This window comes from Camellia sinensis, chromosome 3, assembly GCF_055761805.1.
Source record: "Camellia sinensis isolate YWXY chromosome 3, ASM5576180v1, whole genome shotgun sequence".
Lineage (NCBI taxonomy): Eukaryota > Viridiplantae > Streptophyta > Magnoliopsida > Ericales > Theaceae > Camellia > Camellia sinensis.
The window spans coordinates 67573351-67601233 of NC_138963.1; the positions used below are offsets into that span (position 1 = coordinate 67573351).

The window sequence follows — 27883 nt, forward strand, 5'->3', positions numbered from 1 at the left end:
ACTCAACAACACAATGGTGTAGTAGAGATAAGGAATTAAATATTGTTAATGTTAGGTGGATAATGGCGCAAAAGTATTTCCTAAATTGGGAATTGCACTAGTTTGTTGCCTATATCCCTAACTAAGTGCCCTCCATATCAGATTTTACACTCCATTTGAGTAGTGAGTTAGCGAAAAGCCATCTATGGGCGATCTGTAACCGTTAAGCAGCTTATCTTTATTTTACTTCTCATAAGATTGCGAAGTTAAGACCTAGGATTCTATAGCGCATTATTGTGTGTTGTCTTGTAAACACAAAGGGTTATGTGGCGCATTATTATATGCTGTCATGTAAACCCCTCCGGGTCATGTGCATATAGGTAAGCAGCTTTGTGGTAGTGTAACTAAGTCACATAAAGTTTTCTTAGTAAAGGTGCTGCGAATAGAGTTTTGGAACTCTATAAGATAGAGAATTCTAAGCATAGCGCTTTTATGTAGCCTAGTTGAGAATGGAAAGAAATCTCCAATGTCCTAGGGACAGTGGGAGCAATGTGCCTACTGATGGATTACTCCATTAGAGAAGAATACTCTACATTCTTAATTGCGAGGTAACAAATGTGAAAATTTTCCACATTATCACTGGGTGATTGAGAAGGAAACATTCATGATTGCTCCGCAAGATGATAAAGAGCCTACGATAATGCCAAAGGTTCTAGTCCCCTGTTTTTAGAAAGTGGATTAATGTTGCCCGGTTTAAGACAAAGTCTTTGAGGATTAACCTTTTCTATAATTTGATTGACTTTCCATTATGACGCGAAACTATTCTAAAGTTATGCGTAATTTGGATAGTCATTGTTGAGGCATAAGGCTCGTTAGATACCGAAAAGTCGCACCATTGAGGAAAGTGTAAACCATGAGAAGACTTCCTCATGGGGAGTGAGGTTATTTTGACTTCCTCCTAGGGAGTGAGGTTATTTTGACTTAGGCTATGATTGACATAAGTTCGGAACATTGATTTGTGGACATTGTGACCCAACTTCTTGTTGGAGACTTGAATAAGTAGATCCGTAGGGATTTACCTTCTGTTTTTTTTTTGGTAAAAAGTTAGGAGCGCAAAAAGGTTGCTAGTTCCAATAAATCTTTTACAGCCTAAAACAGTTATCCAAATAGTGGTTCTTAGATTTCGCCAAGCCATGATTGGCCAACGATGATCGATGAAGACCACTGAGGCATGATCAATGGTCCAAAAGAAGTTTTTACTTACTTAGTCATTATAAGCCAGGAATTTATAAGGTTGTTGCCACCTACGGTGGGCAGTCCTCTATTTTAGATATGATGGACATGGGTGATGTAATTTATATGCTTGGATGTACGATCCTTAGGGATTGTTTTGGGAGAATTCATATTTTGTCTTCGATGATTTACATAAGGAATATCCTAGAATGATTCTAAATGCAAAATTGCAAACCCATTGACTTACCTATTGGTAAAAGCCAGAGCCTTAGCTATTGAGTGAATCGTCGAATTGTCTTTGGGAGAAACAGATGACCTATATTCCTTGATTTTTTTTTTTGTGGGAGCCTAAAGTACGCTATGTGAGCGTATTCGGCATGATAAGTGTTATCTTTGGTAAATGGTCAACTGAGTTGTTTAGACATTGACCTTGCTCATTAGACTGTGGATAAAATGCTTTACTAGTAGTATATTAATTTGCTCCTTGTAAGATTCAATGCGCTAGTTGGGCGCATCCAGAATGAACGCAAATTGGTCACCAAAATATCTTTAGAGAGGTAATTGCGCAAGAGGTAGCGATCTTAAATCACTTCATGTGAGGCGCACATGGAGGATTCCGTTGTATATACTTATCGCAAGAGGTGCTGATAAGGCTTATGTTTGGAATCTAGAATTGCGCAAGCTGTGGTCAAATTTTTTTAAAATCGATCACTTATTTTGAGATGATGGGATGTTGACACTATTATGATTTGTGTCATAATGATTAGCAGATGATGATGTCAGCAGGCAAGATTGGCTCACTCACACGAGCAATCGCCCTTGGCGCTTGGGAGCGAGCAAGGTTGAGACTAGTGGTTTATTTTTATTTGGAGCCAAGAGAGGCTTAAATAATCCACTATACATGTTGCCTTGGTTACAACCAAGATGAGGTCGTGTTAAGGACCAAACATGGATGTTAGTACCCACTTTCCATGTTGTGCCTGTTATGATTAGCCAGATACAAGATCTCATTTGGCGCCTGGAAGGCGAGCAAATAGAGAATTCGGGTTAGGTGCTAGAAAGCGACTAGACTAATATCTGTACGGTGTATCGAGTATGACGTCACTCTTTATGGAAGAGTTACTCCACCGTAACATGTACTCATGTTACATGTGCTTGGCGATCGAGTAATGAGGTGAAAGAATGGATCCCTGTTTCCTCACCGTGTGAGTCTTACATGTCATTATTGATATGACTTTCATTTATGTACCCTTTTGTGACTTTTGACTATGTCATAAGGTAAGGGGTTGATGTTCTGCTACTTTGGTATGTTGCCTACGGTCATGTATGATTCGGCCTTAAGGGACATCACTGAGAAAGCGGTCAATCCTAAACTAAATGGCATGAGGGCAAAGGGAAGATCATCTAGTATTACACCACGTTGTATATTCACTGCCGGCAACTCACATCGCTCTGTATGAAAAGCGAATTGAGTGTGAATATATTGCAAGAATTGAGAGGGTCAAACATGCTCTTTTTGAGGGATTAGAGATGTTTTTTGAACCGGTGTAATTAGATGAGTCTGGGGTATATGAGACACAATCTCTGTTCTTTTTGGGTTGATGTCTCTATACTGACTCATATTGAGTTTCTAGTATAGAGCTCCCACATGCAGGTGTTCTCAGCGGTCGCACGGTGCATTGGCTAGTATGAGATTGTTCATTTTTGGGGAGATTGAGATAGAGATGTGGCAGTGTCATGCCAACTCATGTGCGAGTGGGAGATGTTAGTAATGGGCGCCCATGTGGCATGATCATTTGAATTTGAATTTGAACCTTATCCAAATAGGTTTTGAAATTGAATTCAAACCTATTTAGGATAACCACTCAGGATACAGATATTATCTCTATTAACTGAGATGGATAGATAATAATAACACATTATATAACTGGTATATGAGTTATGGGTGATTAAGAGAGAAACAACGTATGATCTGAGTTTTACCCATATACTGACTCTCTCCCAAAAACAACGATCAAGTCATTTGCACTGTGATTTGTGTGGGTGATATTTATTCTGTAATATCACTTCACTGCTAGGTTGGTTCATCTAGAGATTCTGGAAGCACGTGATTTACCCACGAGATTCTATCATCTAAAGGTATGATCTAAATATTTTATCCGCTGCAATTTTATACTATGATTTACAGTTAGCTTATTAATCTTTATTGAGCCATAAATCATGTCTAGAATACTTTGGAAAGAGATGAGAATAAAAATGTGAAACTGAATGCAATTTTCCAAAATATGCTGAAAATAGGGTCTTCGCTCGAGCGCCACTTTGGTCGCTTGAGCGGACTGTAAAATTTTGAAAAATTTCTGGGAGCTCGATTTTCACGCTCAAGCGAGACTTTCTTCGCTCGAGTGAACAGTGTGAATTCTAGAATTTTCAGAATTGTAATTGAAGTTCAGATTTGATATTTAAAGCCTCAAAACATGTATTTTTGGTACACAAATATGGAGAACCATTGTATAATTTAGTAAACACTCTCAATTAAAAATCATTTATTCCAAATCATGCTCCAATTGTCCAAATTTAGTTTTAACTCATTTTCTCCATAACAAGCCAAATTTCAAACCCAAAGTGATTAATCTCTAAATTAATCTCCATAAATTGAACATGGCTCCAATTTCTCATTTTCTTTTCAGTTACATAAAATTGATTTCAAGCTCTTCCTATTTTCCTTCAAAACATGAAGTTAAGGTCATAAACTCCTTATAAAATCATTCACATGTATGAAATTGACATCAAAATTACTAATTTTATATTCTTATAAATTTTCCAACTAATTTTTACAATCTTAAACTTAACTTAAATTGCAACCTCAACTTAATTCATAATGATAAATGTTTCAAAATATGTTTAATTTAAATAAAATCTTAAATTACATTACATGCATGGATGAAAAATCTAATTATAAAATCAAAACATGATCTAACATTAGGAGTAATTCTAAATTTCCATAAACTTGATGTTCATAAAATATTTCCTTTTTCTCTTCAAAATATGAACTTAAATGGCTCAATTTCTTCAAAATCCATGATGCATGTAAATATAGATTAAAATACTCATAGAATTCCCTCATGCATGTAACAATGGAACTTAATCTCATGCAAGATTACAAAAATTAAACTCAACATAATTGATTCTTAATTTAACTTCCATAAATTTGAACCTAACTCCATTTATTCATCATCTTGCTAATTCCTTCTATTTATATGAAATTGAACTCAAATTTAACAAATTTAAGGAATCATAATTCATATTCTTCAACCTAACTTGATTTTACATGCAAACCCAAATTTTAACAATTTATATAATTGATCTTCAAATTTTTATTTTTAATCCTCTCAAAATCCATCTTGAATAAATTTATATCTAAATTATTTAATCAACACTAAAAAGATGATAAAATTTCTTACCCATTAATCTTCAAGATATAATTTGGTTGAGTTCTTCACCTTTCCTTTTCTTCTTCTTTTTCTCCCTTTCTGCTATTCTCACGGTATGCCCCAGCAGGTTGTCTACAATGTGTATGTGAATAATAATGAAGCTCTCTCTCTCTTTTTTTTTTTTCAACAAAAATGCTAGAGGTCCCAAAAATTCTATCAAAAGTTTTACCAAATATCTCACATGGGTGTGGGACCCACATGGGACCCACATTGTGTGAGTCCCACACCCATGTGAGATATTTGATAAAATTTTTAGTAGAATATTTGGGGTCTCTAACATTACTCTTTTTTCTAACTTTGGTTCCAGCAAAGTGAGGGCCTCATTGATTCATCTTTTGTTGCATTTATTTAGTGGGACACTTGTCATTGCTATATGAGCCCATGTGATAGTGCATTAATTCTTTCATTAACTAATTAATCTTGCTTAGGATACTTAATTGTTATTAATCTTTGCTTACAATTAGCTCAATTAATCACCGAGTAATGCTAGAGACCCCAAATATTCTACCAAAAGTTTTACCAAATGTCTCATATGGGTGTGGGACCCACACAATGTGGGTCCCATGTGGGTCCCACACCCATGTGAGACATTTGGTAAAACTTTTGGTAGAATTTTTGGGACCTCTAGCATTTTTGTTAATCACCCCTTAAAACTAATTAATCTTGATCATAATTTAATTAATCATAACTAATCATAAATCTCACATAATTTAATTAGTCTAATTGACTTCAATTAAGGCCCAATTAATTATATTTAATTTTGTCATTCTAAATCAGATTTTTAATCAAATTTTCAAAAAGCTTCAAATATCAAATTAAACTTATCTCCATCATCAATTTTGGCTTCTCACATTATTACGGCCTTCAAATTCTGATTAACTCAAGATTTCTGTCAATAAATTACATATGCAATTGAACACCTCATAACTAAATTTAATTCATAATAATCTTAATTCCTAATTCGTATAACTTAATTAACTCTAATTTGGACCCAATTAATCAAATCTCAATTTTATAAATCTGAATCGAATATTTAATTAAATTTTCATATGGTCTGATACTCGAAATTAAAATAATTCAATTTACCATTTGTACTATCTTGAGCCACGTCGGCTTTCAATTTCTAATTTTAAAATAAATCCTCAGTAGAATCACATATGAATCAACCCCATAATTTTTCATAAATTCCAGATTAAATTAGAATAATTGGCGATTAAAATTCAATCTCCTTAATTAATTAAGTGCTAACCATTATACATGGTGGGGTCATCACAGTCATATCCAACTTATAATCATTTTATTTTCTTTCTCACAAAAATCAAAAAGCCAAAAATCTATTCCAAACAAAGCTTTTTAGCCCTAGGCTAAAATAGTCAAAAAGGCAAACCACATTCCAAACAAACCCTAAATATGTTTTTATTTTTTTATTTTTTACAGAAAGATGTGTAATATAATAGAGATGTTATATGACTCAAATAAAAAATAATGTAACCCAACTTAAAAAAATATACTTCCACGGTCTCAAAATGATAATCGATTTTGAGAAATTCAGCTTTTTTTTAATAGTACAATTATTACATTTTAAAAATATTAATTTTTCAAAATTACCCTTTGATAGTACATTATTTTTGAAATATCAATTGTCATAATTATACTTTTTATATTATTAATGAATTTTAAAAAAATGGTAAAATAGTAAATTCATATTATTTCTTAATTTTTGAAAAAGGACTAATATTATAAGATAATAAAAAATAAAATAAAAGACTAATATTTTGAGACGGAAAGAGAATATACTTGAAATTTTAACTTGGTAAAGCATGGCCATAATTTTTAAAAAATTAAAGTTTTTCATCAATTTGCTGATGTCATCACTGCGTCAGCCTCTGATGTCAGGAACAACATCAATGCTGCCTTGAATTTTTTTTATTAAGCTTTCGTTTAGGATGTGAGTTTGCTTTTTTAGCCTGAAACTAAAAAATCTCGTTTGTAATAGATTTTTTTAACTTTTTAAATTTTTGTGAGAAAAAAATAAAATAATTATAAGGCTTTGTTTGGGATGTCTTAAAAAAGTTAAAAAATTACTATCCTATTTAAATCACATCATCTTATTTAAAGTAATATCACCTCTCTACCACATCACTTCAAACCTAACTCATATTTTATAAAAAATCAAAAAATATATTTATTTAAAACATCCCAAACAATTCTTAAATTAGATGTTTAACTAAAATAATTAATTTTATCCTATACAATTATTTTAACTTAAAATAATATCCCAAACAGTTAGGGGTGGGCAACGGTTTATCCGAACCGCTCAAACCGCCCAACCCGCCCAACCCGCATATAAATGGGCGGTTTCGCAAACATAATACGGGCGGATGCGGTTTGAAATATGACAAATTTGCGGGTTGCGGGCGGGTCGCGGGTTAAAACCGCAACCCGCAAAAACCGCCCGCACTTTAATTAGTATTGTGTGGGTAAAAATCTGATCACACTGCCCGTTTAGTGATCAGCAGCAAAGCACCGGCAGAATAGATGGCTCTAACAACCTGTAACAGAAAGGAAAAGCTCCGGCGGTGGTTCTTCCACCCGGGGGCACTCCGACGATCAAGTTAGTATGTTTCTCAAGGATAATCAAGTATTAAACTGAATACTCAAAGTATGAATTACATACCTTAGACCCACGGGGGTGCCTCTCTTTTATAATATACTTAATCCAAGTACAACTAGAAATATGACTTCTGTGTACCCCAGTCTTAGTACTTACTCTGGACTCTTTAGGAGATAGACATAAACTCCCTAAGAGGTTTATCCTTATCTTAACTAAGTCCCCTCTTTGCTTCAGGACTCTTGTCCCTTATCTTCGGATTCCGACATCTTCGGAGATGACCTCGGCTTATCCGAGATTACCTCGGCTTAACTACCAGGGCACGTGGCACCTCGGCTGACACGTCGGCGTCACCATGCCACGTGCTGGTAATCAGAAAATATGTCCCCACAACTGCCCCCTAGGTTCTATTACCTCGGCATTCTGAGGTGATGGAACCTACACTGTTCGAAATTTTGTCACTTCTTTTCTGAGTATGCAAAAAACTGTTTTGCCAAGATTATCTTCTTTCAGCCGACGTGTTCTCTTCGGAGGACGAGGCTTCGGTCGTACTCCCCTACGCACATGAGCTGTCATGCATATCTAACTGTTTCTTCCACGTGTTCCGTCTTTATTGGAGCGTGTCAGTGACGCGCCTGGAAGCTGTCTGTTCGTTCGTCTGCGCCGTCTGACGCATGCGTTGCTCTAGGCGCAATTATTGCCCTATTTTCGCCGCCGTTTCAAATTTTTGACAAAACTCTCTTTTTTGCCTCTTCTTTTCCTTTACTTTTTTCATTCTGTCTTCTCGTTCTCTCTCTTTCTGAAAGCTTTTTCTTCTTCGAATCCGCCATTGCTTCAAACTTTCTCCTGGAACCGCTTTTGATCCTTCATTCTTGCAAAAGCCCTCTTTGTTGTTGCAACTGGTTTCTGGGTTTGGTGCGCACTGCCCCGGCTTCATTTGTTCTGGTAAGACCCTTTCTTTTAATTCTTCAATTCTCTTTATGTGCTTTTGTCTGTCTACTGCCATTACTGATTTTGTTCGAGGTCTGGGATTTATTTGTCTCTTGAATTTGTGGCTATACTTTGAGCTTCTATGCTTTTCTATTATTCTCTTTGCTGCTGTTTCTTGATTTGTTTCTGTATCTCTACTGCTTCTGAGAACTATACCTTTGTTCTTGAATCTGAAACTTCGTCTTTGTTTTCTTCTTTTTTGTATCTGTCCCAGATCTGTGCCTTCGATCTTTATCTTAATAGTTCGTAGATTTGGGATTTGTCTGTAGAACCCTTAATCTTTAGGGAAACCTGAAAAACGCCCATCTTCTGAAACATATTCCTCTTAGTTTAGGCCGACATAATGGGTATGTGGAGGCATAGGGTAAATACCCCAACAAGTCTTGAATACTTTAGACAAGAATTCTCTATCCCAGCCGACGTTCATCTTAAGCTGGTTGGGGATAATGACACTATTGTGCCTACAGACCATACAATGCCTTTTCCAGTAGTTGCTTTTATCGAATGTGGACTTCGGCTCCCACTCGATCCCCTTTTTCGTCAAGTTCTTCATTTCTATAGGCTAAACCCCATGCAACTCACTATCAACTCCTATAGGGTAATTAACGGTATTATTGCCTTAGCTAGGCAGGAAAACCTTAGAATCACCCTAGCCGACCTTCAATATTGTTATACCATGTGTCCTCTCGATCTGAAGGATAGGGGTTTTGTCTATTACCTTAAGCCGAGATCCACTCAGTTCAAGATTATAGCTGACCTTCCAGACTCCAACAAGGGGGCTGGAGATGACTTTCTTATTGCCTCTGGAAATTGGGAATTTGGCCCAGATGAAGATGTCCACCTCTACCCTCTTCCTCGAACATTTACAGAGGGCAAGAGTAAGAGCCCTGAGTCAACACTTAGTTGTTTTTACTTAAGATTTTAATACTTTATTTCTGACGTCTGATTCTTTGCAGATCTTCATCAACCACCGAAAAATTTTCGCCAATCCTTCTTCCCAGGAATAGATCTGAAAACACTTCTTGGCCTCCCAATCCATAAACGAAAAGCCCCAGTATTACTAAACTTCATCCCTACATACAAATCCGCCTTACCCGACGTCCCAAGAAAAAGGAAAAAGAGCCTTTCTCCACCTACAGCCACAACCTTAACTACTTCTACATCCCGAACAGATCAAGAATCCACATCTAACCCAGCCGATCTTCCATCAACTTCGGCCCCCTACTTAATACCAATTCCAGAACGTAAACGCCGAAGAAGGCTTGTAAAAACAGCCGAAATGGTTCGTTCAAAGCCTGTCGTCCAAGATCTTCTTGCCGACATTCCAACTGACGCCGAAGCCGCACCAGCGCAAACAATGCTCCCACCCAAACAAAAGAGAGTAAAAAGGGCTCAGCCTAAGGCCAAGGCTACAGATGCCGAAGCTGAAGATACTGTGCCCATTTCAAGGCTGGCAGAAAGCAAGAAATCAGCCTCTGTCTCCACCAAGAGATCTGCTGAGGGTCAACCCTCAGGGTCTACACAAACAAAGCGGCCAAGGTCATCGTCTGCGACGACCTCGGCTTCAAAGAAGCCCGACGTCCCATGGGCCCCTGATCTATCTCTGGAGGACAGGCACATTATGGCTAGCGAGAGTGCTGACGACATTAATGTTGCTGTCGCTCTTAGCACTGCTCTCCTTCTACCGAATGACTTGGAGCGAAATGCCAGTTTTAGTGAGTATGAAAATTATGCTCTTATGCTCCAACATTCTGCTCAAGTAAGTTTTTCTGTTTGTATTTATGTTTCTTCCTTCTTTTTCTTTCTGAGAAAATTTTCTGATACTTCTGTTTTTATTCAGGCTATCCAACATGCCCATTCATTTTCAATGCAATCCTTTGAAAATCGTCAAAGATTGGTTGATATGAAGAGGGAAGCGACTTCAATGAAGAGAGAATTAAGGGCCCTTGAAGTAAAAATGAAAAAACTAGAGGATCAAGCCGTGGCTGCAACAAAGAACCAAACCTTAGCTCTTGAAAAGGCCAAAGCTGCTGAAGCTGTTAAAAAAGTAGCTGAAGCCGAGAAAATTGAGGCCGAGGCTCAGAAGGTCCAAGCGCAAAAAGAACTTCAACAAGCGCTGGCCACCAAGGAGGCCGAAATCAAAGAGGCCGATGAAAAAGCCTATGCTCAAGGTATGGCCGACGTTGCAGAAGACTACAAGCTCCAAGTCAGGCAAGCATGCAACAGGGGATTTTCCCTTGGTTGGATGTCCTTGATAAAGAAGCTTGACCTTCCTGCTGACTCACCATTGCGTCAGGCGGATGCTATTCCGTTACCATTTCCTCCACCTCCTCCTGCTGGTGAGTCAGAGTCCGAGGCCGAGGAGGAAGATGAAGAAAATGATGATGGTGAGGCCTTGGTGAGAAAACCCAAGAATGCTGCCGAAGTCAAGTCCCCTCCTCCCGCTGAACTGGTTATGGACTTAACTCAAGATGAGGGGGGTGATGATGCTGAGGAAGTGTCCAAGGAGTCTGTTTCAGGGCGTCTATCATCTGACCTCCTTCTGACTAAAAAAAGTCTTGACACAACTTTGGCAGAGATAGATGCCGAAATACAAGCGGAAAAGGTGGCCGAGGAGATTCCAGCTGAATCATCCGAGGTTCCAGTTTCTGCTGCTGCTGATGTTCGAGAGTCTTGATTTTCCCTTCTTTCTTTTCTGGACTTTGGACTTTGTTTTTTCTTTCAATTCCTGGACAACGTATATTCCTTCTTATGGCCGATGTGCCTTTTTCAGTATGTAATTGCAACTGTTTTTGCTATAGATATGTCAATCTTATGATGTTCTGTTTGTTTGCTTCTGCGTAGTTCTATACTTAGAAATTTTTGCTTGCTTTCTGTTTTGCTTTCTTTGTGCAATCTTCTCGGGGTTACATACCTGGGGTATAACTACAAAGCTTTTACTTCGGCAAGATGCTGACCTGCAAACCTTGTATAAATTTTGACAAGCATAGAACATATACTACTCAATGTATACTTCTGCCATTTTTTCAAGTTTTCAATAAGTATTTAAACAATGATTTCGTTCTAACCTACTTGTAAATTGCTACAAATTTCAACAAGTGTTTAAACAATATACTTAACCTTTGCTTCGACCCGTTAATTTTCTGTATACCTCAGCGGGTGATCATACGTCGGCTTAACACAACCTTGTAAATTGCTACAACTTTCAACAAGTGTTAAGCATCTTTTCTAGGGTTCAGACAACCCACATATTGCTATGAGAACCTTAAGCAATAACCTCGGCCTATCTTCGATTTGTAAATTGCTATAAATTTTAACAAGTGAAGATAGGGAATCAGCTTGATTCCAACTTGTAAATTGCTACAAATTTCAACAAGTGGATCAAGGAATAACATCGGCTTAACTTCAACTTGTAAATTGCTACAAATTTCAACAAGTGAAGATAAGGAATCGGCTTGATTCCAACTTGTAAATTGCTACAAATTTCAACAAGTGGATCAAGGAATAACATCGGCTTAACTTCAACTTGTAAATTGCTACAAATTTCAACAAGTGAAGATAAGGAATCAGCTTGATTCCAACTTGTAAATTGCTACAAATTTCAACAAGTGGATCAAGGAATAACATCGGCTTAACTTCAACTTGTAAATTGCTACAAATTTCAACAAGTGAAGATAAGGAATCAGCTTGATTCCAACTTGTAAATTGTTACAAATTTCAACAAGTGGATCAAGGAATAACATCGGCTTAACTTCAACTTGTAAATTGTTACAAATTTCAACAAGTGAAGATAAGGAATCAGCTTGATTCCAACTTGTAAATTGCTACAAATTTCAACAAGTGGATCAAGGAATAACATCGGCTTAACTTCAACTTGTAAATTGCTACAAATTTTAACAAGTGAAGATAAGGAATCAGCTTGATTCCAACTTGTAAATTGCTACAAATTTCAACAAGTGGATCAAGGAATAACATCGGCTTAGTTTGCCTGAGTTTGATATGTCTTCAATAAACATTAATCATACATGTTGAGAGAATTCTGAAAAGACTTTATTGATAATATCGGCCAAACAATGATGTTTATCTAATGATAGAAGAATTTCAAGTTACAAGTATTCCAAGGTCTGGGCAATGCTTTGCCCTCATTGTCTTCAAGCCGATATGCTCCATTGCCTAATACTGAAGTAACTCTGTAGGGTCCTTCCCAGTTTGGGCCAAGCTTGCCCTCCCTGGGATCCTTCTTGTTCCCGACGACTTTTCTTAGGACTAAGTCGCCAACTTGAAAATCCCTTGGATTAACCTTCTTGTTGTAAGCTCTGGCAAGCTGTTGCTGGTATACTGCAAGCTGAATTGCAGCCTTCTCTCTTCGTTCTTCTAGTAAATCCAGGTCTCGGGCTAAGAGTATGTCATTGGTGCCATTCTCTACTCCCTGGGTTCTGATCCCTGGGATGCCGATCTCCAATGGGATGACTGCTTCTGTGCCATAGGCCATGGCAAAGGGGGATTCTCCCGTTGATCTTCTCGGCGTAGTCCGATATGCCCAAAGTACGTTGGGCAGCTCGTCCACCCACTTTCCTTTTGCTGCTTGGAGCCTCTTCTTTATTCCATCCAGGATTACTTTGTTGGACGCTTCTGCTTGCCCATTACTTTGAGGAAAACTTGGAGTTGAGAAATAGTTCTTGATCTTGAATTTCGCACAGAAGTTTTTGATAAGTTTGCTGTCGAACTGTGTTCCGTTGTCGGCAACTATTGCTCTTGGAATCCCAAATCTGGTGATTATGTTTCTCCAAATAAAATTCTTGACATCCACATCTCGGATTTTGGCAAGAGGTTCTGCCTCTATCCATTTTGTGAAGTAGTCTGTTGCTACCAGTAAATATTTTCTTTGCCCAGTTGCCTGGGGAAGTTGTCCAACCAGATCCATGCCCCATTGGGCAAACGGCCAAGGGCTGGATACTGGGTTTAGGTCAGCAGCTGGCTGATGTATCAAAGGTGCAAACCTTTGACATTGCTCACACTTCTTTACGTAGGCTTCAGCATCCTTTTGCATGTAGGGCCACCAATACCCTTGGGTAATGGCCCTATGGGCTAGCGATCTGCCCCCAGCATGGCTTCCACAAATTCCTTCATGAATCTCATAAAGAAAATCTTCAACCTGCAAAGGGTGTACGCACCTTAAAAGTGGTCCAGTGAAGGACCTCCTGTAAAGATGGCCTTCCGCTGTTAGGCTGAATCTGGCCGATTTCAGCCTAATTTTATGTGCTTCTTTGTGGTCTTCTGGCAGCTTTCCCTCTTTTAGGAATGCAATGATTGCATCCATCCAGCTTGGTCCAAGGCCCACGCACATCGTTTCTTGTTCGGTACTCTGTTTATCTATACTCGGGGCCGACATGTAGTCGATCATGATTGTCCTTGTTTTTCCGGTTTGAATTGAGCTGGCCAGGTTGGCTAATGCGTCGGCGTGGGTGTTGTCATCTCGGCTGACTTGGAGTAATCTGCAGTTCTGGAATAGGGCCGCCAGTCGGATGACTTCCTTTGCATATGCCGACATTCTTTCGTCTCTGGCTGCAAATTCTCCTGTTGACTGGTTAATAATTAATTGCGAATCACAAAAAACAATTACCTCGTCTGCCTCTGCTGCTGCTGCTAGCTTTAGTCCTGCAATTAATGCCTCATATTCTGCTTCATTATTGGAGGCTTTGAACCCCAGTCGGATGGACTGTTCTACAATCTCTCCATCTGGAGATATCAGCAGTACTCCTGCTCCTGCTCCCTGGCGGTTTGAACTTCTATCGACAAATAGTCTGAACGAATCGCCGATGTAGATGCTGCATGGTCTGAGCTTTTCTTTCTCTTGCTGTTTTGTCTTTGACTGGGTTTCTTTTTGTTTATTGGGATGGTCCTTATCTTGGCTCGACGGAGCCCGAGGTGTGATGGCTTCAGGTGTGAGTTCTGCGACGAAGTCGGCCAAAACTTGGCCCTTTATTGCTGTTCTTGGTCTAAATTCCAGGTCAAACTGACCCAGTGTCACTGCCCATCTTGCTATCCTTCCTGTTAAGTCTCCTTGATGCAATAAGGACTTCAGTGGGTGTTCTGTTAGAACCACAATCTTGTGTGCCTGAAAGTAATGACTTAATTTCTTTGAAGCCATTACCAGGGCTAGCATTAATTTTTCCAGTGGTAGGTATCTTGTTTCTGCATTTGCCAAAGTCTTGCTTACATAATAGACAGCCTTTTGCTCTCCTTTTTCCTCTCGGATTAGCACTGCACTGACTGCGTGTTCAGAGACTGCTAAGTACAAAAATAATTCCTCCCCTGGGACTGGGTTAGAAAGGACCGGGGTTGTGGTCAGGTACTTTTTTAGGTCGGCTAAGGCAGCTTCACATTCTTCTGTCCATAGGAAGTCGGTGGCTTTTTTCACCAGGTTAAAGAAGGGTCTGCACTTGTCTGAGCTTCTGCTGATGAATCGGTTCAGGGCTGCGGCCCTTCCAGTGAGCATTTGGACTTGCTTTGCCGATGTTGGGCTCTGTAGCTCCAGGATGGCTTTGATTTGGTCTGGGCTGGCCTCTATGCCCTTTCTTGTTACCAGATAGCCTAGGAATTTACCTGACCCAACTCCGAAGGCACACTTTGCGGCGTTGAGTCGGAGCCGATATCTTTTGAGTATGTCAAAGACCTCTTTTAGGTCGGCAAGATGACCTTTTGACTCCTTGGTCTTTACGACCATGTCATCAATGTAAACTTCTACTGTTTTGCCGATCAGATGTTTAAACATCTTTGTTACTAACCTTTGATAGGTTGCTCCTGCGTTTTTCAGCCCAAAAGGCATTACCTTGTAACAGTACAGGCCTTTCGGGGTGATGAACGCGGTCTTCTCCTCATCTGGAGGGTACATAGCAATCTGGTGGTACCCTCTGTATGCGTCTAAAAAACTCATTCTTTCGTGTCCCGAAGTGGCGTCTACCAGTTGGTCGATTTTGGGCAGAGGGAAGCTGTCCTTGGGGCAAGCTTTGTTGAGGCTGGTAAAATCCACACAAACCCTCCACTTGCCATTCTTCTTTTTTACTACTACTGTGTTGGACAGCCATGTCGGGTACTGAACTTCTCGGATGGCCCTGGCTTCAAGGAGTCTATCTACCTCCTCCTCCACTGCTTCGACGTGCAATAACGTCGGCCTTCTAGCTCGTTGAATCACTGGTTTTGCCGATCTGTCGACGTTCAGACTGTGGCAAGTGACCTCGGGGTCAATGCCAGGCATTTCATAGGGCGTCCAGGCGAACGCCTCTATGTTTGCCCTTAAAAAATCTTCCAGTTCCTTTTCCTCTTCTCTGCCTAAGCCGGAGCCGAGAAGAAAAAATCGTTCTTCGTCGCCCTCCTGGACGAGGATTTTCTTTAGCGCCTCTTCGCTTTTCTCGGCTGGTTCTTTCCCAACATCTTCCAGGACTTCTATGTCCTCATCTTCAACTTCTGCTTTCTTTGGCTCCCGTATACTACAGGTGGATTTTATTGCTGCCATGGAGCAATTTTTGGCTTGTAGTTGATCCCCTCTGACTTCTTCAATCCCATGCTCTGTTGGGAACCGGAGTAGTTGATGCAACGTCGAGGGAACTGCCCCCATTGCATGCAACCACGGTCTTCCAAGGATGATGTTGTATGGTGAGGGTGTGTCAATGACCAGGAATTCTGTCCTGATCTTCTTAGTGCCGGCTTGTACCTCCAAGCTTGTTGCACCCAGTGGCCATGTCGGCGTTCCATTAAAGCCGACCATCGGGCCGCTGGATTGCTCTAGGTCATCGGGGTGAAGGCCTAGCTCTTTGTAACATCTGACGTACATGATATCACAGGAGCTGCCTTGGTCTATTAGGATGCGTTTTACTTGGCACTCCCCAACCTGGAGGGATACTACCAAGGCATCATTATGCGGATGTTGGACCAATTCTAGGTCGGCTTCGGTAAAGGCTATTATTGGCCCTTGGCATTCTTCTGGCCGATGTCTCTTGTCCCCAACTTGGTGGATATGCTGTAAATGTCTTACCCTCTGGGTTTCTCCTCTGACCTCGTTTTCGTTGACCCTTGAGTGGATCACATTGACCACCCTCGGTTCTCCTGCCTGTGGTAGCTGTGCTGGGGGAGGGGGTGCTGCTGGTGCTTGAGGCAACCTTGCCTGTTCTTCCCTGGTTCTGGCCTCATCGACCAGGTCCCTCAGAAGGCCTTGCCTTACTAGGTCCTCCAAGTGTGCTTTTAAGGCTCTGCAACCTTGAGTTGGATGTCCTTCTTCATTGTGGTAGGCGCAACGTCTGCCGACGTTTCTTCCCATGAACTCCCCTGGTGCTCTTTCCGGAGCCCTGAAATATGGTTGAATCCGATCCAAGATTTTATGGATTGGGATCCGGAATACCGTGGTTACCGCCTGTTTATTTCTTAATTCTATTTCTTGTCTGGTGGGTCCATTGTTGACTCGGCTTCGCTTTGGCGAGCCGTTTCCTTTTTCTTGCTTCACCTCTTTGTTTCCCGACGTATATTCCTCGGCCCTGGCGTATTTCTCAATTCTTGCCATGAGTTCTTCCATGCTCTTTGGCAATGTTTTTGCCAAAGACTTCCGTAGTGGGCAGTCATCTTTCAGGCCGTTCTTGAAAGACACGACTGCTACTTCCTGGTTGCATTCAGGTATTCGGTTGAACACCTCGTAGTACCTCTTCGCATAGGCCCTAAGGCCTTCTTCCTTGGTTATTCTTAGAGCCATCAAAGCATCAACCCTCAGGGGTTGCAGCTTGTTGGTCACGAACCTGGCCACAAACATCTCGGCCAAGCCTTCCCATGTCTTTATACTTCCTTTCGGTAACTTGTGGAACCAATCAGACGCAATTTCCCCAAAGGATGAGGGGAATACCTTGCAGAGCAATGGTTCGTTCCCGCTATATAGTGCCATTGAATTTAGGTATAGCCCAACATGAAAGTTTGGATCTGACTTACCATCATAGATTTGGAACCTCGGCATACTGAACCTCTTGGGTGGTTCAAATTTGTCCAGTTCTACCGAGAAGGCTGTCTTCGGTTTTACTGGGGAGTTTACCTCGGCCTCTGCATTTTGCTGCCTCCTCTTGAGGTAGTTCCTTAAGTCTTCTTTGCTCCTTCCTGGAGCTCGGCTGTCTTTTGATTTTAGTCTTTTTGGTATACTGCTCTCGGCCTCGAGGTGGGTCCGCTTGGGTCTTTCTTCATGGGTTGTGTCAAAGTGGAGCACTTGCCCCTGAACATGTCGATGTTCTTTGGGGTCTGGATTCTTCATGTGTTGTGTCCTTCGGGACTCTTCTTGCCTTGGCCTTTCTCGTCCGACTTCCCTGGAAGACCGGTGAGAATGCCTTCCGCTCCTGGTATGTTGAGGGACCTCGGGGATTGCTTTTCCTCCACCTTTCTGGGTGTTGGTTGCTGGCATCGGCGTATTTTGCAGCGGGTATGGTGGTTGCATAACATTATTCTGCATCATGAAGTTGACGACCGACTGGAGGTCCGCCAACTTGTTTGCTAATTCTTTTACTTCCTCGTCTCTGCGTAGGCACCTGTCCCTCCATACCTGGAGGTTGTCTTCATTATAGTATTTTCCTTGGTTTGATCTTTTTGTTGTGTCACCTTCCTGGATATCGTCGTTCTCCCTGTGACCCTGGTCACGGTCTTCTGTATTGTGATTGTCTCCTTCGGCGTCAAGGTTAATCGGTCTGCTGCTTCCAGAAGGAGCATCGTCCCCAGCGTTTCCTTGCTGTCCGTTACTGGCCATCTATTCTTCCTTCGTTCCCACAGACGGCGCCAAATTGTGTGGGTAAAAATCTGATCACACTGCCCGTTTAGTGATCAGCAGCAAAGCACCGGCAGAATAGATGGCTCTAACAACCTGTAACAGAAAGGAAAAGCTCCGGCGGTGGTTCTTCCACCCGGGGGCACTCCGACGATCAAGTTAGTATGTTTCTCAAGGATAATCAAGTATTAAACTGAATACTCAAAGTATGAATTACATACCTTAGACCCACGGGGGTGCCTCTCTTTTATAATATACTTAATCCAAGTCCAACTAGAAATATGACTTCTGTGTACCCCAGTCTTAGTACTTACTCTGGACTCTTTAGGAGATAGACATAAACTCCCTAAGAGGTTTATCCTTATCTTAACTAAGTCCCCTCTTTGCTTCAGGACTCTTGTCCCTTATCTTCGGATTCCGACATCTTCGGAGATGACCTCGGCTTATCCGAGATTACCTCGGCTTAACTACCAGGGCACGTGGCACCTCGGCTGACACGTCGGCGTCACCATGCCACGTGCTGGTAATCAGAAAATATGTCCCCACAAGTATTATTATTATTATTTTTTATATACCATCTTTGTAACTTTAACAGGAGCACCATTATGTTCTCTATGACACTAGGATCCTTATTTTTAAATATTTCTCAACTTTCTTAATGTCGTAGAATTATCAAGTCCTAAACTTGGTTTCTTATATGATTTTCATTGATGACTTATCCACTTTTTCCTAATAAAAATTTTCTTCTGGTGATCGATGAAGCTTCTAGTTTGATTATTAATTACTGAATTGACAATTCTAATTGAGTACAACCTTTAATGCATTGATATACATTTTTTTCATGACAAAAATGCTAGTGATATTCAATTTTTATTTGTAAACTCATTAGAAAATTGTTATCAATTGATCACAAATATATAAAATGAATCTAATGCCTAAATTCGATGGAAAAAAAAAAACTTAAAAGTTAATTTTTAAAGAAAAAAGTGTAAACCGCAAACCGCCCGCAACCGCCCGCACATTTACAAACCCTATCCGTACAAACCGCAAACCGCACTGCTGGTGGTTGCGGGTTGATTTTTTCCTAAACCGTATAGATACGGACGGATCAAAATCGAACCGCAAACCGCACAAAACCGATCCACGAATACCCCTACAAACAGCTAAAGATCTCGCCTGGGGGGTTCCCACCAAGGACTAAACAACCATGCGTCTAATCACTGTCAAACGATTACTTGCTATTAATACTTTTCCAATAAATATTTAAAAATCAGATTGGGCCACAGGTGGTCGACTTCAGCCTCTAGACACACGTGCATTCACTATCCGTAGGTCCACCGGCGCGTGATAGCGCGTCTCATCTCATTTTACCTTTATTTTTGTGAGTCGAAGGGCATCCACAATGGGATAGTCAAAATTATTTATTAAAATGTGTTATATGACAAAAAGTGATAAAAGTGTAGTCCAAAAATATTTGGTAAGATATGTTAAGAGTTTGTTAATTTTAGAAAATGAGTAGTGGTGCAATGGATGTGTTAAGGGTGTGTTAAGGTGTGTGTTAAATATATATATATATATATATATATATATATATATATATATATATATATATATATGTGTGTGTGTGTGTATATAATAAATAAAATAAATAAAATCCCAAAATTTGAAGCCCAAAATTAAATAAAATAAATAAAATAAATAAGGTGTGTGTTAAAAATTTGAAACCCAAAATTAAATTTCAAGTCCAAAAAAAAAATCCCAACATGTTAAAAAAAAAAAAATTCCGTTGACCGGGTCAACCGGCCGGACATCCGGCCGGTCAACCCAGAAGAAAAAAAAACGCGTCCCTTTGCTAACTAAAACGCTAGCCGCAGTTAACAAATAACTTAACAATTGACGCTAACAAAACTCACTAACACACACACTAACACCTCCATTGCAGCCCCAAACACAAACCATTGCTAGCCAAAACTTGGCAACTGACACTAACAAACACGTTAGTGTGTCCATTGTGGATGCTCTAAGGCCTTGTTTGACATAGGTTAAAATTTGGCATTTTAAGCTAAAATTTACAAAAAGATAAAATAGGTTATGTAGAAATTTAATGTATAAAGAGAAATAGAGAATTGTATTATTGATTGATTTATATTGATATATATTACAATGATTCATGATTCCTATATATAGAAGAGGGTGAGTGTGTAGTAGGTAAGGAGTAGGTGAAGTGGAGGTGGTAGTGGTGTAGTGGGTTAGGTTTAGTGGAGTAGGTGAGGTGGTAGTGGTGTAGTGGGTTAGGTTTAGTGGAGTAGGTTTAAGTGGGTGAAGTAGGTGGAGAGTAGGTGGATTTTAACAGCCCCCCGCAAACTCAAGGGGGATAGGAACTAACCAACTTGAGTTTGGAGAGAGTAACAAAACAAGAAAATACATAAAAATAAAAGAGGTTAAGAGACACTGTATGGTCGTGTCAGACCATTGGTGAAGACACTGGATGGTGGTGTCATAACATTGTAGAGGACACTTTATGGGGGTGTCATAACCATGTAGAGGACAGTTTATGGGGTCATGTCGGACCGTTGTAGCAGACACTTTTGTGACAGTTGTTGTGACAGTTTACGGAGTCTTGCTGGACCCTTGTAGAAACTAACCGGAATCAATGTCGGGACAGTTTACAGAGTCTTGTCGGACCCTTTGAAGGAGCGAACCGGAATCAATGTCGGGACAGTTTACTGAGTCTTGTCGGACCCTTGAAGGAGCTAACCGGAATCAATGTCGGGACAGTTTACAGAGTCTTGTCGGACCCTTAAAAAGTCGCACCCTCAAAAGGTGTGCCCAATCTTTCAAAAGGCGTGCCATCAAAAGGCGTGCCCAATCCATAAAAAGGCGTGCCATCAAAAGGCGTGCCCAATCCATAAAAAGACGTGCCATCAAAAGGCGCGCCCAAGTTGTCGGCGAGCGCTGAGCGGCGCATGATGCGCGTGTCTGCCTCTTCGTCAGGGTCTTTATAAACTGAAGCGGAGGCTGAGGCTTTGAAGCAGAGACAAAAAACCTGCTAGAAAAACTCTGAAAAACTCTTCGTTTTCTGAGAGAGATTGCTGAGAGAGATACTTTGTAACACTCTGTTGTCCAGAAAATGGCTTCGTCTTCCCGTGGTCTGCTCACTCTCTTTCCAGACCTTAATGAGTCAACAAGAGAGATAACGGGTGCGGGGGCCAGTGAACCTCAACCAAGCGCCCCAGGGTTTGCTCCGTTGAACTTTCCTATGCGGTCGGTGGAGCAAAAAATGGCAGTGCAAACGGATATTGAAGCTAATCAGTATACATTGAAGTCCTGTGTTGAAACTATGACTGCGGTCACAAACTTGTCGCACCGGCTGCAGAGTAGGACAAATGAGGTGCAGCAGTTAAACGCCCAACTGGCTCTGCTCCAACGCATGTATAAGGATGCGCGAGCAGAGATAAGTGTTCTAAAGGCGGAAAATAAGGAGCTGAAGCGGAAGGCCACCGTTATGTTCCGATTTGGAGGTCCGCCATATGCTGTAGTGGAGGAGCAGGGTGTAGTGATCGTGCCCAGTGGAGTGGGAAACACGGAGGCAATACCGTCAAGGGCCGCCCAGGACGGAGGCAAGAAGAAAAGACCGGCGGAATAGGCGAAAAAGTGAGGTCGGTGGGTGGCCGTCTGCAGAAAAGAAAACAAATCTTGTGGTGTTGTGGTTTGTGTTGTTGTGGTTGCTTTTTTTTTTTTTTTGTTAAAATTGTGATCGGGGTTGATCCCTGAGATGAATAAAAGATGGTTTGGTGTGCAAAGCTATATGGTATGAATGGAATTTGAAAAAAGATTAAAAAATAATGTGAAAGAAAAATAAAGAAAGAAATAATAAAAATATATTTGAAATCAAAATGAAAGATGGGGGAAATAAGGAAAGTGGTTTGGAGAAAATAAATAAAAATAATGGATTTTGAAATCAAACGGAGGAGAGAGAGGGGACAAGCCCATGTGAGAGAAAGAGGGGAAAAATGATAGCCGATGCACCCAAAAATAATCTAGCTGCTATCCACAGGCGCTTAGGGGAAGGAAATGGTAGCAAGAGACGGCCAACACCATATATGGCTATAGCAAAGAAATGGAGTATCAAGCTCAATGGGCTAGGATTTAGACCAGAGAGTAAAGCCACTGGTCCTGTTGAACACACACCTCCAAGGCTCAAATAATCAAAACATGCTTCACGCATTTCCTTCCTTGCTTGATCAGGAGATGCACAAAACACCTTATACAGGGCTCCAGTCATTCCTCCACCAGTTAAAGGATGACGCATGTTGAAAGCATCACCTATTAATAGTGCTCCAGGAGTAGGGTAAGGAGCAGCTGGCATACTTCTATTGGGCATTGTTCTAATACTTCCCTTATCAATTGCAGCTATAAATGAATCATGCAGCTCAGGTGGAACCTGGGGAGCCACCAGAGGGAAGCAAAGCCGAAGGCTGCTGCAAAGCCGAAGGCTGTAAAAGCGAAAAAGGAAAAGAAGGCTCCGGCTAAGACAAAAGCTGCTGCGCCAAAAGCGAAAGCCGCTGTGAAGCCCAAGCCAGCGGCAAAGGCCAAGCCAGCTGCGAAGCCAAAAGCTGCTGTGAAACCGAAGGCTGCCGTGAAGCTGAAAGCTGCAGTGAAGCTCAAGGCTGTGGCGAAGCCCAAACCAAAGCTGAAGGCGAAGGATCCTAACAAGAGGCAAATGAGCATGGAGGAGAAGCATAGATTGAGTGTTGGGTTGCAGAGTTTGCCCCAGGAAAAGATGCCACAGTTAGTGCAGATTATGAAGAAGAGGAATTCACATTGGCCTCAAGAGAGAGGATTTAGGCAGTGATGGGAAGGTATGTGTAGAAAATAAGCGGAATAGGTTGAGGTCCGGCGGGCGGCCAAGGCGAGGTTGCCGCCCGCCGGTGAAACGAAAAATACTAAGTGCTTAACCTTGCTCTGATACCATGTAGAAATTTAATGTATAAAGAGAAATAGAGAATTGTATTATTGATTGATTTATATTGATATATATTACAATGATTCATGATTCCTATATATAGAAGAGGGTGAGTGTGTAGTAGGTAAGGAGTAGGTGAAGTGGAAGTGGTAGTGGTGTAGTGGGTTAGGTTTAGTGGAGTAGGTGAGGTGGTAGTGGTGTAGTGGGTTAGGTTTAGTGGAGTAGGTTTAAGTGGGTGAAGTAGGTGGAGAGTAGGTGGATTTTAACAGGTTAAAATAGTCAATAAGACAAAATATCACATCAAATCTATAATCATTTCACTTTTTCACTCACAAGTATCATATCCAACTACAAACAAATCCAACTATCTTCCCAAATACAAGAATTTTAGCTTATCAAAATAGTCAAAAATTAAAATAGCCTACTAAAACAGCAAACTTTCCAAACAAGGCCTGAACTCCTTTCGTTGAGACTCATCTTTTGGGATTATCAGAAGTTGATTCAAGCAAATTTGAAAATTTTAACTTCGGAAAAAACTACTCTATTATTTTAAAATTGACTCTAATATTTAAGATGTTCAAAATTTATTTTCACACACAAATTAATCCATACACACAAAAAAGACACAGTATTTAACTTGGTTTGACCTAATATCTACGTCAAGAAAGACTCACACCCACCATGTTGGCACCATCTACACCACTCAATGGCAACCACCATTACGAACACCTTTTACTCCCCCTTCTTACTGCCGCCGCCACGACTACCATCACCCTTACCTTTTCTCAGCCTCAGCCGCCACCACCATACCAAGATGTTCAAAATTTATTTCCACACACAAATTAACCCATACACACAAAAAAGACACAGTATTTAACTTGGTTTGGCTTAATGACTACCTTAGAAAAGACTCGCCACCACCATGTTGGCACCATCTACACCACCCAATGGCAACCACCACTACAACCACCTTCTACTCCCCCTTCTTGTTGCCGTTGCCACGACTACCATCACCCTTACCTTTTTTCCAACCTCAGCCACAGCCACCATTACTACCACTAACTTACTGTCACCATTGCTATAATCACCCCTACCTTGTCACCATCATTGCCATTACCACCTCTACTAATACAACTATTAACATTCAATTTTAAAATCACAATCAAATATAAAAAAATATAACATTTTTGGCGGAACAAACATAGGCTAATTTTTTTGAAAGATAATTTAGTAGCCAAAAATGAATTGAAAGAAATAGAGTGAGAATTAAATGAAGATGATGATCTCTTGCCTAACGAACCAATAGAATTTAAAAACATTATTAAAATTTTCAGTGAATTAATTAACATCAATAAAACACTATAATAATATGGTGTTTCTCAAAGTTGGTCGATACAGTCGTCCCACCACACACACTACATATAGACCCATACACACACACTTAGAAACTTACTTATGTAAGATTTAATAATACATGTAACCATAATAATAATGCGGAATTAAACTTAACAGGATCTTGAATTCAATACAACTCAAGAATAAAACTAACATACCTTTTATTTGCCATTGAATTAGAGAAGTTGAGAAAATACCCCTAATAGTTGAACCTTTAATTATTGGTGAGGCTCACTTTCTTCTCTCTGTCTCTCTTAAATAGGATGACTATAAAACTTAGAGTGATGGAAAAATACTTATCATATAAAGGGGAGTCACCCATCTTTATATAGAAGAGAGAAGAAGGCCAGATAAACTCTATCAGAAGAATTCTTAATTCATCAAGGTTTCTTTCTTATCTTAGAAGAGTAATTATATTAAAATTCTAATTACTAAACTTTATATATAATATTGGCTTTATCTAATTGTGGAGTCCAGATAAAATAAAACATGTAAAAATATGTAGGCTATTGGGCCACACTAGAAAATAAATCCAACATTCTCCCACTTGGCCCATTAAGCCGATTATGATGTAATTATGAATTTTTCCAAAAAATATGCAACTTATAAAAAATTTTGACACATTGGATTCCACACTAAAAACTTTGACACGTGATCACGAATTTTAAAAATAGCCAATAAGTTCAAATATATTAGAAACTATAATACTGTGATTACTTCAGATCACCAATGTGAGTCATAGCGGTTATATAACATTAATGTCATATTTCCTTCTATGTACTACACCATCGATAACCTTCAGTAACCCAGTCCTTTATTGGGATATATAATTATTTGCCTGAAAGGCCCCTGTAATTTGTCTTGTTAAGACATTCCCTGTTTATCAATATTCAAATTAATGTGTACACACACTTTTAGAAACAGGAAAAACAGAAACAAAATTATTATTGCGCAAATAATGTCAAATAAAAATAAGCACTCACGATTAACCATACACATCAAGGGTTGCTTAAAAGACCCATCCTGATAACATGCTCTTTGTATGTCTTTGGTGGCAATCCCTTTGTGAATAGATCAGCAATCATAAGAGAGGTGCTTAAGTTTTCAATTAACACTTGTTGTTTCTGGACTCTTTCTCTAACGACTAAATACTTTACTTCCATGTGTTTGGAACCACTAGAGTACTTTCCATTCTTAGAGAAGAAAACTGCTACGGTATTGTCACAATACATCTTCAGCGACCTAGCAATTGAGTCAACAACACCAAGTCCTGAAATGAAATTTCACAACCATAAAGCACGATTTGTAGCCTCAAAGCATATGGAATGTCCTTCATTTGTTTTCTTTCCAAGTCATTCCTTGAACATTGTTTTTTTTTTTTTTTAATTTATCACCTTTCATGATGGGTGCATCACCGGCTGAACAAAACTGTATATTGAATCTTTCCAAAACACGATCAATATATCCTTTCTGAGATAGTCCTAGCAATCCTCGAGATCGATCCCTAAAGATCCCTATGCCAATAACATAGTTTGACTCACTCATATCGACCATTTTAAAGTTCTTAGAGAGATATTCCTTGGTTTCATGCAATAAGCCAAGGTCATTACTAGCTAACAAAATGTCATCCACACATAGCACCAAAATAATGAACTTACTCCCACTAACCTTCAGATATATGCACTGATCAACTGCATTTTCCTTAAATCCGAAAGAGGTAATGATATCATTAAACCTTAAATACCATTGCCTGGAAGCTTGTTTAAGGCCATATATGGATTTCTTTAATTTGCAAGCTAAATGTTCTTTACCTTTCTTTGCAAATCCTTCTGGTTGCTCCAAATAAATTTCTTCATCCAAATTCCCATTTAGAAAAGCAGTTTTCACATCCATTTGATGCAACTCTAAGTCATAATGAGCTACCAATGCTAGGATGATTCTAAGCAAGTCTTTCTTAGATACTGGAGAAAAGGTCTCTGTATAGTCTATGCCTTCTTTTTGAGTAAAACCCTTGACAACAAGTCTGGCTTTAAATCGTTCGATATTACCTTTTGCGTCATGCTTGGTCTTGAAGACCCATTTACACCTGACTTTTTTGCAATTATTAGGCAATTCGACAAGATCCTAAACACTATTCTGTTTCATAGATTTTAACTCTTCATTTATAGCATTGACCCATTTAGAAAAATCATCACTATTCATGGCTTGTGAAAATGAGACTGGATCTTTGTTAATCCCAATATCAAAATCATATTCCTGTAGATACACCATGTAATCATCTGGAATGGCAGGCTTTCTTTCCCTCTGAGATCTACTCAGAACTGCCGGTTGTGGTGGTTCTACAATATTTTCAATGGTGGTATCATCATGAAGTGGTGAAACATGAGGTGGTGAAGGATTTTCATTATGTTGTTCGTTTCCCTCAGCCTGTGAAATAGTCTGAGGAACAACAATTTTTCGATAAGGATCAAATGTTGGGACATCCAGCCTAATTTCCTCGAAATTCACCACTCGTGTTTTCTCACTCCCACTAATTTCACCATTCTCTAGGAATCTAGCATTACTAGTCTCCACTATCCTCGTACTGTGATTAGGACAATAGAATTTGTACCCTTTAGACTTGTCTAGATAACCAATGAAATATCCAGATATTGTTTTTGAGTCCAACTTTTTCTCTTGTGGGTTGAAGATTCTTGCCTCTGCTGGACAACCCCAAATATGTAAGTGTCTCAAACTAGGTTTCCTACCAGTCCACAACTCAAAAGGAGTTGTTGGGACCGCCTTACTAGGAATCCTATTTAAGATATACATTGCAGTCTTTAAAGCTTCACCCCACATTGAAATAGGTACAATTGAGTAACTTAATATACTCCTAACCATATATTTAAGTGTACGATTACGCCTTTCAGTAACTCCATTTTGCTGTGGCGTACCAGGCATTGTATACTGAGCACGAACGCCTTTCTTTTCTAAGGATTTGGCAAATGGGCTAGGATTTTGGCCTGACTCATCATATTTACCATAATACTCACCACCCCTGTCTAATCTCACTATTTTAACCTTTCTATCTAATTGTCTCTCGACTTCAGTTATGTACACCTCAAGGATGTCAACAGCCTGAGACTTTTCATGAATTAGATACACATATCCATAACGTGAGAAGTCATCTATAAATGTGATAAAATATTTTTCACCACTAAGACATGGGATGTTGAGTAACCCGTAAATATCTGTATGAATTATCTCAAGAAGCTCATTACTTCTTGTGGCACCTTTCTTGGTGTGTTTGGTTTGCTTTCCTTTAATGCAATCCACATATCTCATAATCAGTGAAGTCTAGGTTTTTTAAAATCCCATTCTTCACCAATTTTTCAATTCTATTTCTAGAGATATGCCCCAACCGTCTATGCCACAAGATTGATGATTTT

At 39.8% G+C, this 27883-nt stretch overlaps 1 protein-coding gene across 1 annotated transcript in view; it reads left to right on the forward strand.

Moving 5' to 3' along the window:
* LOC114283988 (gibberellin 2-beta-dioxygenase 8) overlaps positions 1 to 27883 on the forward strand; it is a 57274-nt gene that overhangs the window by 24168 nt on the left and 5223 nt on the right. The window lies entirely within an intron of this gene.